Genomic DNA, 5,670 nt, shown 5'->3' with positions numbered 1-5,670 from the left:
ACTCGGGTTTAGTTCTCTCTCTCTCTCTGTACTCAGGTTTAGTTCTCTCTCTCTCTGTACCCGGGTTTAGTTCTCTCTCTCTCTGTACTCGGGTTTAGTTCTCTCTCTCTCTGTACCCGGGTTTAGTTCTCTCTCTCTCTCTGTACTCGGGTTTAGTTCTCTCTCTCTCTCTCTCTCTCTCTCTCTGTACTCGGGTTTAGTTCTCTCTCTCTCTGTACTCTGATTTAGTTCTCTCTCACTCTCTCTGTACTCGGGTTTAGTTCTCTCTCTCTCTCTCTCTCTGTACCCGGGTTTCGTTCTCTCTCTCTCTCTCTGTACCCGGGTTTAGTTCTCTCTCTCTCTCTCTGTACTTGGGTTTAGTTCTCTCTCTCTCCCTGTACTTGGGTTTAGTTCTCTCTCTGTACTCGGGTTTAGTTCTCTCTCTCTCTCTGTAGCCGGGTTTAGTTCTCTCTCTCTCTGTACTCGGGTTTAGTTCTCTCTCTCTCGCTCTCTGTACCCGGGTTTAGTTCTCTCTCTCTCTGTACTCGGGTTTAGTTCTCTCTCTCTCTGCACTCGGGTTTAGTTCTCTCTCTCTCTGCACTCGGGTTTATTTCTCTCTCTCTCTCTCTCTGTACTCGGGTTTAGTTCTCTCTCTCTCTCTCTCTCTCTGTACACGGGTTTAGTTCTATCTCCCTCTCTCCCTGTACTCGGGTTTAGTTCTCTCTCTCTCTCTGTACTCAGGTTTAGTTCTCTCTCTCTCTGTACCCGGGTTTAGTTCTCGCTCTCTCTGTACTCGGGTTTAGTTCTCTCTCTCTCTGTACCCGGGTTTAGTTCTCTCTCTCTCTCTGTACTCGGGTTTAGTTCTCTCTCTCTCTCTCTCTCTCTCTCTCTGTACTCGGGTTTAGTTCTCTCTCTCTCTGTACTCGGATTTAGTTCTCTCTCACTCTCTCTGTACTCGGGTTTAGTTCTCTCTCTCTCTGTACCCGGGTTTCGTTCTCTCTCTCTCTCTCTGTACTCGGGTTTAGTTCTCTCTCTCTCTCCCTCTGTACTCGGGTTTAGTTCTCTCTCTCTCTCTCTGTACTCGGGTTTAGTTCTCTCTCTCTCTCTCTCTCTGTACCCGGGTTTAGTTCTCTCTCTCTCTCTGTACCCGGGTTTAGTTCTCTCTCTCTCTCTGCACTAGGGCTTAGTTCTCTCTCTCTCTCTGTACTCGGGTTTAGTTCTCTCTCTCTCTCTCTCTGTACTCGGGTTTAGTTCTCTCTCTCTCTCTGTACTCGGGTTTAGTTCTCTCTCTCTCTCTCTCTCTCTCTCTCTCTCTCTCTCTCTGTACTCGGGTTTAATTCTCTCTCTCTCTCTCTGTACTCGGGTTTAGTTCTCTCTCTCTCTCTGTACTCGGGTTTAGTTCTCTCTCTCTCTCTCTCTGTACTCGGGTTTAGTTCTCTCTCTCTGTACTCGGGTTTAGTTCTCTCTCTCTCTCTCTGTACTCGGGTTTAGTTCTCTCTCTCTCTCTGTACTCGGGTTTATTTCTCTCTCTCTCTCTCTCTCTCTCTGTACTCGGGTTTAGTTCTCTCTCTCTCTCTGTCTGTACCCGGGTTTAGTTCTCTCTCTTTACACGGGTTTAGTTCTCTCTCTCTCTGTACCCGGGTTTAGTTCTCTCTCTCTCTCTGTAGCCGGGTTTTGTTCTCTCTCTCTGTACCCGGGTTTAGTTCTCTCTCTCTGTACCCGGGTTTAGTTCTCTCTCTCTCTCTGTACTCGGGTTTAGTTCTCTCTCTCTCTCTGTACTCGGGTTTATTTCTCTCTCTCTCTCTCTCTCTCTGTACTCGGGTTTAGTTCTCTCTCTCTCTCTCTCTGTACCCGGGTTTAGTTCTCTCTCTTTACACGGGTTTAGTTCTCTCTCTCTCTGTACCCGGGTTTAGTTCTCTCTCTCTCTCCCTGTACTCGGGTTTAGTTCTCTCTCTCTCTCTCTGTACTCAGGTTTAGTTCTCTCTCTCTCTGTACCCGGGTTTAGTTCTCTCTCTCTCTCTCTGTACTCGGGTTTAGTTCTCTCTCTCTCTCTCTCTCTCTCTCTGTACCTGGGTGTCGTTCTCTCTCTCTCTCTCTCTCTCTGTACCCGGGTTTTGTTCTCTCTCTCTCTGTACTCGGGTTTAGTTCTCTCTCTCTCTCTCTCTTTACCCGGGTTTAGTTCTCTCTCTCTCTCTGTACTTGGGTTTAGTTCTCTCCCTCTCTCTGTACTTGGGTTTAGTTCTCTCTCTCTCTCTCTCTCTGTACCCGGGTTTAGTTCTCTCTCTCTCTCTGTACTCGGGTTTAGTTCTCTCTCTCTCTCTGTACTCGGGTTTAGTTCTCTCTCTCTCTCTCTGTACTCGGGTGTAGTTCTCTCTCTCTCTCTGTACTCGGGTTTAGTTCTCCCTCTCTCTGTACCCGGGTTTAGTTCTCTCTCTCTGTACACGGGTATAGTTCTCTCTCTCTCTCTGTACTCGGGTTTAGTTCTCTCTCTCTCTCTCTGTACCCGGGTTTAGTTCTCTCTCTCTGTACTCGGGTTTAGTTCTCTCTCTGTCTCTGTACTCGGGTTTAGTTCTCTCTCTCTCTCTCTGTACTCGGGTTTAGTTCTCTCTCTCTCTCTCTCTCTCTGTACTCGGGTTTAGTTCTCTCTCTCTCTCTCTGTACCCGGGTTTAGTTCTCTCTCTGTACTCGGGTTTAGTTCTCTCTCTCTCTCTGTACTCGGGTTTAGTTCTCTCTCTCTCTCTGTACTCGGGTTTAGTTCTCTCTCTCTCTCTCTGTACTCGGGTTTAGTTCTCTCTCTCTCTCTCTGTACTCGGGTTTAGTTCTCTCTCTCTCTCTCTCTGTACTCGGGTTTAGTTCTCTCTCTCTCTGTACCCGGGTTTACTTCTCTCTCTCTCTGTACCCGGGTTTAGTTCTCTCTCTCTCTGTACCCGGGTTTAGTTCTCTCTCTCTCTGTACCCGGGTTTAGTTCTCTCTCTCTCTGTACCCGGGTTTCGTTCTCTCTCTCTCTTTACCCGGGTTTAGTTCTCTCTCTCTCTTTACCCGGGTTTAGTTCTCTCTCTCTCTCTTTCTCTCTCTTTACACGGGTTTAGTTCTCTCTCTCTCTCTCTCTCCCTGTACTCGGGTTTAGTTCTCTCTCTCTCTCTCTCTGTACTCAGGTTTAGTTCTCTCTCTCTCTGTACCCGGGTTTAGTTCTCTCTCTCTCTCTGTACTCGGGTTTAGTTGTCTCTCTCTCTCTCTCTCTCTCTGTACCCGGGTTTAGTTCTCTCTCTCTCTCTGTACTCGGGTTTAGTTCTCTCTCTCTCTCTCTCTGTACTCGGGTTTAGTTCTCTCTCTCTCTCTCTGTACTCGGGTTTAGTTCTCTCTCTCTCTCTGTACTCGAGTTTAGTTGTCTCTCTCTCTCTGTACCCGGGTTTAGTTCTCTCTCTCTCTCTCTCTCTGTACTCGGGTTTAGTTCTCTCTCTCTCTGTGTACTCGGGTTTAGTTCTCTCTCTCTCTCTCTCTCTGTACTTGGGTTTAGTTCTCTCTCTCTGTACTCGGGTTTAGTTCTCTCTCTCTCTCTCTCTGTACTCGGGTTTAGTTCTCTCTCTCTCTCTCTGTAGCCGGGTTTTGTTCTCTCTCTCTGTACCCGGGTTTAGTTCTCTCTCTCTGTACCCGGGTTTAGTTCTCTCTCTCTCTCTGTACTCGGGTTTAGTTCTCTCTCTCTCTCTGTACTCGGGTTTATTTCGCTCTCTCTCTCTCTCTGTACCCGGGTTTAGTTCTCTCTCTCTGTACTCGGGTTTAGTTCTCTCTCTCTCTCTGTACTCGGGTTTAGTTCTCTCTCTCTCTCTCTGTACTCGGGTTTAGTTCTCTCTCTCTCTCTCTGTACCCGGGTTTAGTTCTCTCTCTCTGTACTCGGGTTTAGTTCTCTCTCTCTCTCTGTACTCGGGTTTAGTTCTCTCTCTCTCTCTGTACTCGGGTTTAGTTCTCTCTCTCTCTCTCTGTACTCGGGTTTAGTTCTCTCTCTGTACTCGGGTTTAGTTCTCTCTCTCTCTGTACCCGGGTTTACTTCTCTCTCTCTCTGTACCCGGGTTTACTTCTCTCTCTCTCTGTACCCGGGTTTACTTCTCTCTCTCTCTGTACCCGGGTTTACTTCTCTCTCTCTCTGTACCCGGGTTTAGTTCTCTCTCTCTCTGTACCCGGGTTTAGTTCTCTCTCTCTCTGTACCCGGGTTTAGTTCTCTCTCTCTCTGTACCCGGGTTTAGTTCTCTCTCTCTCTGTACCCGGGTTTCGTTCTCTCTCTCTCTTTACCCGGGTTTAGTTCTCTCTCTCTCTCTTTCTCTCTCTTTACACGGGTTTAGTTCTCTCTCTCTCTCTCCCTGGACTCGGGTTTAGTTCTCTCTCTCTCTCTCTCTCTGTACTCAGGTTTAGTTCTCTCTCTCTCTGTACCCGGGTTTAGTTCTCTCTCTCTCTGTACTCGGGTTTAGTTCTCTCTCTCTCTGTACCCGGGTTTAGTCCTCTCTCTCTCAGTACCCGGGTTTAGTTCTCTCTCTCTTTCTCTGTACTCGGGTTTAGTTCTCTCTCTCTCTGTACTCGGATTTAGTTCTCTCTCACTCTCTCTGTACTCGGGTTTAGTTCTCTCTCTCTCTCTCTCTCTGTACCCAGGTTTCGTTCTCTCTCTCTCTCTCTGTACTCGGGTTAGTTCTCTCTCTCTCTCTCTGTACCCGGGTTTAGTTCTCTCTCTCTCTCTCTGTACTTGGGTTTAGTTCTCTCTCTCTCTCTGTACTTGGGTTTAGTTCTCTCTCTGTACTCGGGTTTAGTTCTCTCTCTCTCTCTGTACTCGGGTTTAGTTCTCTCTCTCTCTCTGTAGCCGGGTTTAGTTCTCTCTCTCTCTGTACTCGGGTTTAGTTCTCTCTCTCTCGCTCTCTATACCCGGGTTTAGTTCTCTCTCTCTCTGTACTCGGGTTTAGTTCTCTCTCTCTCTGCACTCGGGTTTAGTTCTCTCTCTCTCTGCACTCGGGTTTAGTTCTCTCTCTCTCTCTGCACTCGGGTTTATTTCTCTCTCTCTCTCTCTCTCTGTACTCGGGTTTAGTTCTCTCTCTCTCTCTCTCTCTCTCTCTGTACTCGGGTTTAGTTCTCTCTCTCTCTCTGTACCCGGGTTTAGTTCTCTCTCTCTCAGTACCCGGGTTTAGTCCTCTCTCTCTCAGTACCCGGGTTTAGTTCTCTCTCTCTTTCTCTGTACTCGGGTTTAGTTCTCTCTCTCTCTCTCTGTACTCGGGTTTAGTTCTCTCTCTCGCTCTCTGTACTCGGGTTTAGTTCTCTCTCTCTCTCTCTCTCTGTACTCGGGTTTAGTTATCTCTCTCTCTGTACCCGGGTTTAGTTCTCTCTCTCTCTGTACCCGGGTTTAGTTCTCTCTCTCTCTGTACCCGGGTTTAGTTCTCGCTCTCTCTGTACCCAGGTTTAGTTCTCTCTCTCTCTGTACCCGGGTTTCGTTCTCTCTCTCTCTCTTTCTCTCTCTTTACACGGGTTTAGTTCTCTCTCTCTCTCTCCCTGTACTCGGGTTTAGTTCTCTCTCTCTCTCTGTACTCAGGTTTAGTTCTCTCTCTCTCTGTACCCGGATTTAGTTCTCTCTCTCTCTGTACTCGGGTTTAGTTCTCTCTCTCTCTGTACCCGGGTTTAGTTCTCTCTCTCTCTCTGTACTCGGGTTTAGTTCTC

The sequence above is a fragment of the Chiloscyllium plagiosum genome, unplaced genomic scaffold (genome assembly GCF_037043375.1).
Source record: "Chiloscyllium plagiosum isolate Xiang-an unplaced genomic scaffold, Cpla_swu_hap1 HiC_scaffold_19, whole genome shotgun sequence".
NCBI lineage: Eukaryota > Metazoa > Chordata > Chondrichthyes > Orectolobiformes > Hemiscylliidae > Chiloscyllium > Chiloscyllium plagiosum.
Note: the sequence above shows the minus strand (reverse complement) of the source record.